The sequence below is a fragment of the Podarcis vaucheri genome, assembly GCF_965113315.1.
Source record: "Podarcis vaucheri genome assembly, chromosome: 5".
In the NCBI taxonomy this organism is placed as follows: Eukaryota; Metazoa; Chordata; class Lepidosauria; order Squamata; family Lacertidae; genus Podarcis; species Podarcis vaucheri.
Window position 1 is genome coordinate 21644432 of NC_138763.1, and position 13586 is coordinate 21658017.

The 13586-nt window shown below is 43.8% G+C and overlaps 1 protein-coding gene across 2 annotated transcripts in view; it reads right to left on the minus strand.

Annotated features, from left to right (window-relative positions):
- The window catches only part of LOC309533114 (schwannomin-interacting protein 1-like), a 397153-nt gene that overhangs the window by 349861 nt on the left and 33706 nt on the right, over nucleotides 1-13586 (minus strand). The window lies entirely within an intron of this gene.

Consider the following 13586-nt stretch of genomic DNA (forward strand, 5'->3'; position numbering starts at 1 on the left):
GCTGTCATCCCCTCCACCTTTTCTACAGGTCTCTGGGGACACATTCTGAATTTTTAGGCTGCATTCCTAACTCTACTTGCCTGGGAGTAATCCCTGCTGAATTTAATAGGATTTCTAAGTAAGCATGGTTAGGGCTGTATAGTTAACAAGTTATAAACTTTGCATATGTTGAGTGTATTAGATGTATCTGGGACCTTAGTAAATGCATTTCCTAATTTTCTGGGTGCAACTTCTATGAGGCAGTTGTGGCTGGGTCCATTGAGACTGGTAGGGTGGACTGCAGGGAGCCAGGAGCCAGTAACAGGCAGAGCCAACTAATTCTCATTTTGTCCCCACCCTCCTCTCTGCTGAGTTGTACAAGGGCAACACTGAGACTTAGGAGGAGGATGCTGAAAAGCAGTGTTGCACGCTGGTTTGATTGTAAGAAGATCAATCCTATCCATTCTTAAGGAAATCAGCCATTAGTGCTCACTGGAAGGACAGATCCTGAAGCTGAGCCTCCAATACTTTTGCCACCTCATGAGAAGAGAAGATTCCCTGGAAAAGACCCTGATGTTGGGAAAGATGGAGGGCACAAGGAGAAGGGGATGACAGAGGACGAGATAGTTGGACAGTGTTCTTGAAGCTACCAGCATGAGTTTGACCAAACTGCAGGAGGCAGTGGAAGACAGGAGTGCCTGGTGTGCTCTGGTCCATGGGGTCACGAAGAGTCGGACACGACTAAATGACTAAACAACAACAAGAAGAAGTCAGGCAGGTGAGAGTTGGCTGAGGGCAGACTGAGGTTGTTGGGGCAATGCCTCATTCACCCCAATGGATTCATCTCCACTGCATAGAGAACTGAATTACCTGCAGCTCCTTCTGATGACTAGCTATGGTGTTGCAGAAAGGAGAGAAATTGTGCTTCTTTCTCAGTGTAGCAAGATTTGAGACCCAAGGTGACTTTAGAAGGCAACTACTCTCTTTACCGAAAAACAGATTTAGGTTTATTTATTGGGACATTAAACTAACCTTCCTTATTTGACCTGTGTCTTACTACACAAATACAATGGAATAAAATTACCAAGAGAAAAATACACCCAAGTGTAATGTTAAACTGTTGATTTATGCTTTCCTGAGCATAGTCAGGCACAGTGGTTAAAGTATGCTCGCCTCAAGCACACCAGGGTTTTCTTCTCCTGAATAAAGGAACTGAATATTACTTATAGATGCATTCCCTCGAGTGTGGGAATATATAGCCATAAAATACACTGGGCATGTGTTTTGTAAAAAGGAACAGGGCAAGCTGCAGCTCTTTCTCTGAACCTTTAGTGTAGGGGTACCAGCAGAATAAACCGTAACCTGTTATTTTCAAACACAGATTTTAACATGGAGTAACTACTTAGCATTCATTCACTTCCATGGAAATGTTCATTCCTTCTGTAACAAGCCCTGTAATTCCTGTATCACACACAAAAAAGCCAATGTCACCGAAGACGGGTGATTTGAATGGAAAGTAGGCTTGTGTATACAAATCATTTCCTTCTCAAACCACATATTGGTTTGCCTCCTGGTGTCCCAGCATGTATGAAATTGTTGGTGCCTTTAAAGGGATATATATTTATAGCCCACACCAGTAAATAATTCATCTGTCAATTTGGGGGAGGGGAGAGAGCAGGGAAACATTTCTAAGTATAATGATCATGAACTAGCCATGTGAAAGTGATTGTCGCTCATTCATATGTTGGTTGTTATAGTTTATATTGCTGCTTTAAGAGGATACTTTATCTAATTGTTTTGTGCTGCTTTAAAATGAGGGTTTTAAAATTTTATTTGGGATGTTTTTCTGATGCTGAAAACTTAACAGAAATTTCCTCTGAAATATGGAGCAGTAAATACATTACCTGAATGAATAAATAAACAACCAAATACATATTCTTAGTCTGGGGTAGTTTTTTTCACTGCTTGTGCACACACTTGTATCAAGACCATAATAAAACTCAACACTTTCAACCATTCAAAGTGCTTCACACACATTATCTAGGTGTCAGCTGTGCAACAACTCTGTAAGATATGTTAGTATTGTTGTTGGCATCTGTCTTGAGAGACAATGGAGTGCACCTCCAGGGGTGAAATCAAACTGCTGTGTTAGCGGCACCAACAGACCTCCCTGGGCAGTGTGTATAGAGGTCCTGGGCTGCCAGGTGAGAAGACCCCCTCCTTGGCCTCACTGATGTGGTCCAAAGGAAAGCAGAGCAATACATGTGACACCAGTTTGGCTGCAGGAGTTGCCAGAAGGTGTACAAGACACCATCCATCCATCTTAGGGACTCCAGATTTGTGTAGAGTTTACTCCTTATCCTTTTCTTCTCCCAAAAATATCCCACAAAATAGCAGAGGTTTGGGATCAGAATTTTGCTTCCCCTGGATGGGCTACCTTCCCAGGTTGATGAGGCCCATCTGCCCCTCACATCCCTCTACACCACATGCAGAAACCACCTTCTCAATTGTGTTGGACCCACAATTGGTCTTGTCCACTCAATCTGCTGGAGTCTGTCTTCGCATGCAGGGGAAGTTCCTAACTGACCAAGGGTTTGAGACTCATCGGCTACCCTCACCTGGTTTAGCCGGCCAGTTGAAGCCATCTCCTGGCATGTGGCAGCTGTTGCATGTTGACAGCTTCTAGGAGCCAAAGGTGCACAAACCACCCCAGAAGGAGCACAACGTGTCCTCCACCAGAGGTACTACCCCTCCCCTAACTCCCATATTATAGATGGAGGCCTGAGACAAGTTGGGGGACATAAAAAATGAGAATGGGTGACTTTCCCACGATCACCTAGTGAGGTTATGGCAGAGATGAGATACGCACTGGGGACTTCCCAAATTGCATCTCAGTCTCTTACAGGTACAATACTATATTCACTTACCTGGATTAAAGATTTGGATTGAGGGGCAAAGAGTTAGACCTCTCTTGAATTGGGGGCAGGGTACAGTTGCTTTTTACATAGGAAGCTGCCTTATTCTGAGTCAGACCCCACAGTCCACCCAGTGGCAGCTCTCCAAATAAGGATCCTTCTTTTCCATACCTGGAGATGCCAAGGCCTTGGGGCCTATTGCATGTAGTGCAGATGCTCTACCATTAAGACACACCCCTTCCAGAAGGAAGATGTCACCAGGTGCTCTAGACAGGTGTAGCACCACCTTTAAGTCCAGGGATCCGGATTAAGGATTGGAGGGTGGTGGCTAGGACTCTTTGCCCCTCAATCGGAGCTGGAGACCTCACACTTACAATGTGCATTGCCGAAATGTGTTTAATGAATGCGCACGCGCACGCACGCGCGCACACACACACACACACACTAATCTTTGTTCCATCCCACTCCACTGAAATCCAAAATGTAACCACTGTACAGAACTGGACTCAGAAGGATACAAAAAACTGAAGATTTCCATCACATTGTATCCTTGTGCATTGATATAAGCCTGTACTGTTAGAAGGGCTTTCCCATGGGAAGAAGAGCAGTGGTGGATGGGAGAAAATTACAATGAAATAGTTTAATTACTATGATCTGTCTCAAAGCCAAGATGCTTTCCTCCTAATTTAGGTTGTTGATCTTTATATCACTGAATCAATAAATATAATTCCAAGAACAATTTTCTTACTTGGCTCCTAATGTGTGCCACACAGTGTAGTTCCATTCTGTCAGCTTTCATAACCCAGTGTCCTATTTTTCTCCCCTAACCCTTTCATTGTATTTTGCATCAGTAGGAAGTCTCCATAGCAACTATCCAAAATAAATTGATTCAGCCACTACTTTCTGGATGCCATTGCTGTTTCCGAGGTCAAAATCCAAAGGCAAGGTAAACTGAAGACCTCCTCTCTGCACACAGTGTTTGTATTTTCTTTTAAGCTGACTAGTCTCAGTGGAAATACCGAGGGCTGGGGGCATCTAGGTTATCTCTCTCTATTGCACTATCTGGCACCACCAGTATTGTGATGTTTCAACAGATTTTATTGTGGCATAAATTTCCTTAAACTAAAAATCTGGATGAATATTTTTTTTCAAGGCATTATTATGGTAATAGTCTGGGTGTGGGTGCATGGAAGAGAAATGGAAAATCCCATCCCATCCCCAATCCATACCATTCCCAAGCAGAGAAGCTGACTTGGAACTGTCCCTTGGAACAGTGTATGGGAAGATTTTCCCCATTCCATTTCTTTATTACCAGACCCAGCACTAGGTTTGTAGGAAGCCTTGGGCAAAGTGTCATTTGATGAGCCTGTTCCTCTAAAGTGGCCTAAGCAGGCTCACCTGGCTGTGGTGGCACTGCTCCTAAGCACTGGGTGGGTAGCCTTTTAATTGCCACTATCTCCCAAAGCAGGTGGCACTGTGGGATAAACCACAGAGCCTAGGACTTGCTGATCAGAAGGTCGGTGGTTCGAATCCCCGTGACGGGGTGAGCTCCCGTTGTTCGGTCCCTGCTCCTGCCCACCTAGCAGTTTGAAAGCACGTCAAAGTGCAAGTAGATAAATAGGTACAGCTCCAGTGGGAAGGTAAACGGTGTTTCCGTGCACTGCTCTGGTTTGCCAGAAGCAGCTGGCCACATGACCCGGAAGCTGTATGCCGGCTCCCTCAGCCAGTAAAGTGAGATGAGCACCACAACCCCAGAGTCGGTCACAACTGGACCTAATGGTCAGGGGTCCCTTTACCTTTATCTCCCAAAGCTACACTAGGTCAGGGACACTGTAAAAAATGAAAAGGAAAGCTAGATTCATCTGACTGGCACTGCTTAGAGTGTTGACTCTGACAGCTGCCCAAGTCTGTCAGGTAATTGCACCAAGTAAATTTATTACTCCATGAATTTGATCTGCAGTTCCAGTTTAACTAATAGTTCCTTCAGTTTCAGTTCCTTCAGGCTGCAATCGCTTAGCTGGGAGCAAGCTCCATTGATTCAATTGGGACTTCCTTCTGAGTGCCCCTATTCACCTTATTCTTGGATCACAGAATCATGAAGTTGGAAGGGACCATGAACATCATCTAGTCCAACCTCCTGATCTGCCAGAATATTTTGCCTAATGTGGGAACCCATGGTCCAGAGATTAAGAGTCTCAGGCTCTACCAACTGAGCTGTCCCTCCTCTATTGTTCTATATTGCTTCCTCATCCCTTCATATTGTGCCAGTGAGGAGAGGTAGGTTTCAGAAATATCTCACAACTTCAGAAAGGGGAGGATGGAAATTGTTCTACCCAGGATGATCCTACAGGTTCTTCCTCCACCCCAATATTGTCCATAAGGGTCCTTCCTTTTGGTCCTTAGAAATGGCAGCCATTAATTTAAATGGGTAAAAGTGAATGGGTGCATTCAAACATACAATTAGACCTGGGCCTAGTTAATTTTTGCTAACTTTTGGAGAGACAAGAAGAAGAAATCCAAGAACTAGTTTTATAATATATGGTAACATCATCAATGTGCTTTTCATAACTTGTAGATACTTTGGGGGCACAATATATGCATATTTTCAAAGCTTCCAACAAAGTCTGATGGTCTTTGTTGGAAAGTTAGTAAAATGTAACCCTAGATTATCCTAGGGTTAGGTGGATTTGAGGGACCATACCTAAAGAGTCCTAATCAAATACTCTTTGTTAACATGGGCAGAGGTGACAACTGCATCTTCAAAGGGCGCTGTCCTGGCCGTGGTGTTTTTCAGCATCTTAAGAAATTGGATTTAGATGAAGGAGTGGAGAAGATGCTAATGAAATCTTCAGAAGACACCAAACTGGGTGGGGTAGCAAATTCCTTGGAAAACAGAAATAGGATCAAATATTATCTTGACAAGATGGAAAATGCAACCAAACTAAAATGAATTTTCACAGAGATAAATCTAAGGTAATGTATTAAGGTAGGAATAATCAGATGCAAAAACCCAGGGTGGGTGATACCTGGCTGAAGGGCAGTACATGTGAGCAGGATCTAGTGCAGAGGTTATTTGTGGCCCAGCAGACCATATTGTCATCTGTCCCATGGGCCAACTTTGACAGGTGGGCAGGTAAACCCACCTGACAGCTGGTATCATTATGACATCAGATGATTAACAGGTGGGTTGTCCCACTCACCTGGCAAAGTCCTTTGCAGGTGGCAAAGTCCTTCTCACTTCCCAAGTGTCCAGCAGCCTGCTGCTATTACAGCAGGGTGCAGTTGTTGCTCTAGCAAAGGAACAACCAGGAGCTCATTTAAAGCTTCCAATTGTACCTTTGTAGCCACATCAGTACCTGTCCCACACCTGATGTTGCAAATGATGTCAGGTGTGGGGCAGGTGGGTGTGGTTTGTGAGGAATGACCTTGCAGGCCAAATTGGGGCTCGTGCTGGGCCAAACCTGGCCTGCAGACTGGAGGTTCCCACTCTTGTTCTAGAGGTTCCAGACTGCCTCCTTCCCTACGGATCATATTGGATGTTAAGATAAACAGAGAAGGCCTTCTTGGCAGCTCCACCACCTTCAGAGGTTTGGAGGAGTGCAGCTCCTACTCTGCGGAATTCCATCTGCACAAAGGTGTGTTTGGCATCTTCATTATATAGTATAGAGAAAGGCTACCTCACAATGTGGATGTTTTCATGTAGCAGCAGATGGACAACAAATAAGGATGCTGAATGGGTTTCCTCTATCTGTGAACTGTTGAGCTAGATGACCCTTGAGGTCTCTTCCCATGCTATGATACAATATATGTGAGGCGCAAAAGCATTTGGTATATTCTTTTCAAATTCTGTTTTTGTAATGGGCTAGAGTTTCATAGTCAAAATGCTTCCAAGACAATGGCATCATTCCAAACAGGAAATCAAGGTTGTAATAGAAATGTTAATATTTTATGATCAGCATCACCAGAGGAGTCTTATCTAAGCTCCTGTGTTAATATGTCTTCAATGCTAAACAAACCCTAATCATGCAAATATTTTAAACAATTTCAGCTCTCATATTTACAGTTAGGATTGCAGGTTTGCAAAGTTCATTCCTACAATGCTTTCAATGTCTCCAGGACTAATTTCCTTATTTAAATAAATAGCATTACACAAGCTTGTAAATTTCCACTCGGTAAATGAAGAAGAATTATCTCCAGTGCGGAAGTTTCATGCTGTAGTTTTGAAAATTGGTTATTACAATTCGTGACATTATAATGAGCATTTCTTCAGTATTAAAGATTTATTTAATAGAAGCATTCAGGACTTTTATAGATAACCTTTATTAAGTTCCTCACAGTGGCCGTAGGTTAATTCTGACTTTTTTGTGCTCATGTAAGGCAGCAGAGGAGTAGTGGGAAATCCAAAATCGGGTCACACAGCTGTCCAGGCGTGCACCACTGGCGATTTGCCCTGCCTGCAAACCTGGCTGACCAACTGCAATACAGGGACACCACCTAGACCAGGCGTAGCCCTACAGATGTTGTTGTGGTATACTAAAGTGCAGTTGCACCAACAACTCATGTTTTGCTACACAGGCACATGATAGGAGCTGGAGTTCACAGAGTTCTCCTGTTAGTTTGCTGGAGAGAACTCTGTGCCCACTGTGCCCATGCAGGGAGAGAGTGTAACCACGTATATATATTCTCCTTCCTGCCTGGGCAAACCCCTTTTCCTCTTTCCATCTCTTTCCGCTCCGCCAGCAATGTGAGAACGTGTGCTAAGTCTGAGCTCCATGCTCAGACTGTGTTTTAAGCTAGACTCAAGTGTGTCTTTGTAACTGAATTACCATTTTAAGCCTGCCTGAACAAAGCTGCTGTATCTGTTACTCTTTAACAAGTATTCTGAGTGAGTAAATGTTACTTTTATCTTTTAATAATACTGTTTGTAGGTTGTTTTAAGGGGGAGAAAAGGGGGAAATACCAGGGACGCGGGTGGCGCTGTGGGTTAAACCATAGAGCCTAGGACTTGCTGATCAGAAGGTTGGCGGTTCAAATCCCCATGATGGGGTGAGCTCCCATTGCTCTGTCCCTGCTCCTGCCAACCTAGCAGTTCGAAAACACGTCAAAGTGCAAGTAGATAAATAGGAACCGCTCTGGCGGGAAGGTAAATGGTGTTTCTGTGCGCTGCTCTGGTTCACCAGAAGCGGCTCAGTCATGCTGGCCACATGACCCGGAAGCTGTACGCTGACTCCCTCGGCCAATAAAGCGAGATGAGCGCCGCAATCCCAGAGTTGGCCATGACTGGACCTAATGGTCAGGGATCCCCTTTACCTTTACCAGGAAAATCCAGTCTTCCTTAAGGCATCCTGGATTACATAAACTAAAAGGCTAACACCAGCCTATCTAAGCTTTCCTTTAAGCTGCAAAGGGACAGCACTTTGCTGAAGTCTCAAACATGAGGAAGGAAGGATAATATCTAAGTAATACATGCTCTCCTAGGATCTATTCATATCCCCAAAATTGTGTGCAACTCTTATTTTTCTCCTTGTTACCTGCTGCAGGCTGTTTTAAGCCTCTTGGATCAAAATAATTAAAACTAAATGTCTAGTAATTATGCAATGTACATAATTACATATATTGCATATGTTAGATAATTTTGCCACAGCAGACAGAGAGTGAAATAGTGTATTTATTGGCAGAATAGTGTATTTATTGCAGAAGACAAACTGAAGCAGAACAGCAACAATGCTGCATGCAATAAACACAAGGCAGAACAGAAAATGTTGCCTTTTCACCTCTCTAATTTCTGGAGGGCTATTTCATGCCTAATATGTGTTAGAGTTTGTTCTCAATGAAGTGGTTTGGTTACCATTCTTCATGTAAATATTACAACTTACAGCAACCATAGGCAAAGGAGTACACAAATCTGGAGTGGAGTTCCTAAGATGCTTGGATGGCGCCTTGTACGACCCCTTCTGGCAACTCCTGAAGTCAAGCTGGTAACAAACGTATTGTTCTGCTTTCCTTTGGACCACATCAGCAAGGCCAGGAGAGGGAGGGTCTTGTCATCTGGACAGCCCAGGACCTTTATACACACTGCCCAGGCTTGTACCCTGGGGAGGTCACTTTGGTACTGTTAATGCAGCCATTTGGCTTCACCCCTGGAGGTGCACTTCATTGTCTATTGAGACAGATGGATGCCAACAACAACAGTGACCACAGTAATTCCCCCAGTTACCTAACTGCTTTGTCCTGTGAACTATACAGCTATTTCCTTCTACCCACCAAAATAAATATATTAACACAGTGGTTTTCAAACTGTTCTGGGAAACTTAACTTTGGAGCCCTTGGAAGCTTGTCAGGATAAGATGATCAAAAATGACAAGCAAAACTTAGCACTTGCCCATCCTAATTTATCTTCCCTGCATTGTGTTGCTGCAGGAAGAGCACTGGGTGGATTTCAGGTTATACCCACAGTTTCCATAGGATGAGGACTCCCATTTCTTTTTGAATTCTCTGGCATCCCTACGTGTTGTAAGAACAGCTTTAGCTTTTTGCCCCTCTGCTCTCCTGATCAGAATTACATATACCTGCTCTTCACAATGAGAGGAAAGTTCCCATTGGCACCAGTGGCTGCTTCCCTTCCATTGCGAATAGCAGGCACTGGGGTGGAGGGTTGATTCTGATTGGGACCATGGTAAAGCAAAGGGTTAATGCTCCTCTTCCCTCAGGTCAGTCCCAATTTAGCTCCCCCATGCACACATATTGGCTATTTTAAAAAAAAGAAATATGCAAAGGGGAAATGCATGACAGTATCATGCTTAGTTTGGGCCTAAGGCCTGCCAGGGACAGAATCTACCAGTCCCAGAAACCTCTTCCATATGTTTGGGTTCCATAGCAGAAAGTTCAGTGTGAAAACGGAAAGTATGTTAAGCTAGACCCAAACTTAAGTCACGTTTAGCATACACCCACCATACTCAATGGGGCTTTAAAAGAAGTCCCATTGGATTCAGTGGGTTTACTCTAAGCATGACTTGGAAGTCAACATCACACACAGTGTTTGAAGATCCATTAATGCACCATTTTCTTTTAGCAGAAATTTGTACAAGTGCATTCTTCCTCCTCATGAAAAATGAGGCAATGGGATTTCTTAGCCTTTGAATACGGTGAAGGCCCTGAACTGAATACCATTACAATTAAATTATATAGGTTTTACATTCTCCCCCAAACATGGCCCATGTCACACTTACCTTGGGAATACCGAGAAGTACAAAATGGAAATTCATTATTTACTTGCTCACAATGCACATGTCAAATATTACAAAGTACAAACTTCATTTCTTGTTCTCTCCCAAAGCCAGAAAAGTCCTTTGGGCAGTGCTTTTGTAGTCAGTGACAAATAGGCATGCCTAATTTATGTATATATAATTTTATGCCAGCATAATTGTGTACAGAACAGAGAGTAAGTGTTGCATTGTTAAGAAAAAGAGATCTCAGAAAGAAAATTATTGGAGAGTTTTGCACAGCAGTAAGACAGACTATAATGGATTCTTTCTTCTCCAGGATGCTGCATATATTGAAGATTTGTTTCTGTTAAATAAATCCTGACACAGTGTAGCATGTCATGTGTTGTCATTCATCTGAGGTTGTATTTACCTAATTTTAAGACCTGCTAAGGAACAGATTATTGTTATTATGTCCTGATATGTAAAAACCACAGAATTCAAAGAGGGTGCACTTTCTTTTTCCCATGATTGTATAACGTACCTAATGATGGTGTAGTTGCTAGGCTGGATAGATGGCCAGGTGCTTGACAGCTTTCTGGCTAGACACTAAAGAAGCTGTCCTGTTTCCCAGAAGTCAGAGCTGGGGCAAACCTGGTTCTCCATCACATGGGTTGGCACAATCCATTTTGTTGCGTGAGGTGAAGTCTAAAACGGCATTCCATTCCACATACAGAAACTGACTAGACTGGCAGGTCAATCGGATTTTGACGTTGGTGACAAGCAGATTCCCTCCTGGGCAGACCATGTGGCATGCACACAGATTTGTCCTCTTAACACCTCACTCTACTCTCCGCCCCCATTTCATGCAGCCTAACAGTAGGCCAGCCCTGCCTGTCAACCTCCACTGCTGATCAGAAAGCTTTTGTCAGCTGTGATTAGTGGTCTACCATTATAACAGAGTTAGACTACTCTGGGGACAGTCCTGGGTTAGCGGCTTTTGGTTAGAAAAAGGCAACATTATTAGAGCCAAATGATGTGTTCCTTTCAGAGTTAGACTTTCATTGACAGAACGTTCTAGAGCCCTGTCAAATATCCCTGTTCTCTCAACCTCAGTTTTCTAGTACAGTGGTACCTCAGTTTTCGAATGTAATCTGTTCTGGAAGATCGTTCAAGTTCTGAAATGTTTTTTTTTTTTAAAAAAAGCAAACTCAGTATGGAAGCCTTAAAATGGGAAACTCAATACGGAAAACTCAATATGGAAGCTGAGTTTCATGTTCAATTTCCAAGGCACATTCGAAAACCGAAGCATTTACTTCCGGGTTCACGACGTTTGAAAACCGAAACGTTTGTCAACGGAGACATTCAAGAACCGAGGTACCACTGTACCTGTGTTTGTGCCTCTTTAACTGTTTTGCTGTAACCAATTCTCTCAGAATGCTTCACAATTTGCCAGTAACAGACCCTCCAAGTGTTCCTATTTTTCAGGGACGTTCCTGATTTAGAGAACCCATCCCAGTTTCTGATTTGATCCCGGAATGTCTCCCTTTTCCTTAGGATGTCCCTATTTTCATTCAAAAAATGTTGGAGGGTTATGGTAACATGGTTAGGCTTTGGTGAGCGATGGACTCTTCCATCAGAGCTGGAATAAACTTAAACTGGTTATAATACACACACACACACACACACACACACACACACACACACACATTATATACATAGGGGGCAAGTCATACCTCAAAGGTGACTGTTGGCAGTTTCTGAAGACTTGAGAGCCACTGCTCCTCATAGAAGCCTCAAAGTGGCTTTTCCCTCAAGCCATTTTCTCCCAGTCCTCCAACCCAGCCAATTATGTACACACTGCCTCTCACCAATCAATGCTCTGCTGCTCCCCTCTCACTGACAGTTAACCCCCCACCAACTGCCCATTACCTGTCCAACAGAGTGGAACCTCTAGCCAATTAGACAGAAATTTGAACTGCCGCTTACTAAATGTTTCTTCCGCCATAACTTGTCATCTAGCAACCACTGCTAAACAGGCTTGTTACTAGAACTATGCAAGGCCTCATAGCTGTCACAGAGGTCACAGAATATATCTTCCTTTTAAACACAGACACAACATGTCATATATATATATATATATGCAGGTTTTGGTGTCTTCGGGTGTCTTCCCGTGTAAGAGTCGGGGTGTCTGTGCGACGTTTCGACGAGGTCTCACTCGTCATCTTCAGGCTGGTGCTTTCGGCTTCTTGTTACTGGAACAGAGCAGAATCTGGTGTTTGAGTTCCTATAAATACTGTTGAGGGGTGTGGTGTATAGCCTCCAACGTTCTGGGCAGAGAGGAAGTTCCTAGATTAGTGTGCCTTTTCTTCTTTTGTTCCTTAATTACTTGAGGGATATCTTGAGTGATTTCATGAGTGATATTCTGAATACCACTGGGTGGGTCATTAAGTGTAGATTAGTTGCTAAAGCTTTTGTGTCTTGACCTCTTGAGCTTGTGAAGAGTTTTTCTGAGAAGATGGCTGTGCTGCATTTAGTTGTGCTCTGGCTTGGCTTCGTGTATAGGGGCGAGCTGTGGTTTTGTGCCTTGTGCCAGCCAGATCTGTGTAGGGATTGCAGGGGGGTGCAGCATCCGGAGGTGCCACTATAGTTTGGCTACTGGATGGAGTCTGTAATATGTCTGTGGAGAGGGTCTGGGTTTGGGTCTGGTGTGGTTGATTGGTGACGGCGTTCTGTGTGCCTCTGGTTCTGGTGTCGGTTTTTGTGGGGAGGGCTAATTTCCAGATGTCTGGCAGGCGGGACGTGTCGTCACGCTTGTTCATGTTGTGAGGGTGTTTCTCTATCTCGACCCCCCAAAAACCAAGACACAGAAGAAAACAATGGCATGGCCCTCCTTCCTTATATCAAGGGCACTACAGACAAAATCAGCAAAATCCTCCATAAACACAATATCAAAACAGCCTTCTGCACCAACCAAAAAATAGCCAATATCCTCAGAAACCCAAAAGACAAAATCCAGCTGGAAAACCAAGGGGTCTATGAAATACCCTGCAAAGTCTGCCCAGCCACGTACATTGGACAAACAAACAGACGAATAAATGCACATATCGCAGAACACAAGAATGCCGTCAAAAAAGAAGAAAAAACTTCCTCTCTTTTCCAACACATGAAAGAAACAGGACACGAAATTAATTTTGCAGATTCCAAATTGCTCTTTAACATGGAACATCACCACAAGAGAATAATCATGGAAGCCATCGAGATAGAGAAACACCCTCACAACATGAACAAGCGTGACGACACGTCCCGCCTGCCAGACATCTGGAAATTAGCCCTCCCCACAAAAACCGACACCAGAACCAGAGGCACACAGAACGCCGTCACCAATCAACCACACCAGACCCAAACCCAGACCCTCTCCACAGACATATTACAGACTCCATCCAGTAGCCAAACTATAGTGGCACCTCCGGATGCTGCACCCCCCTGC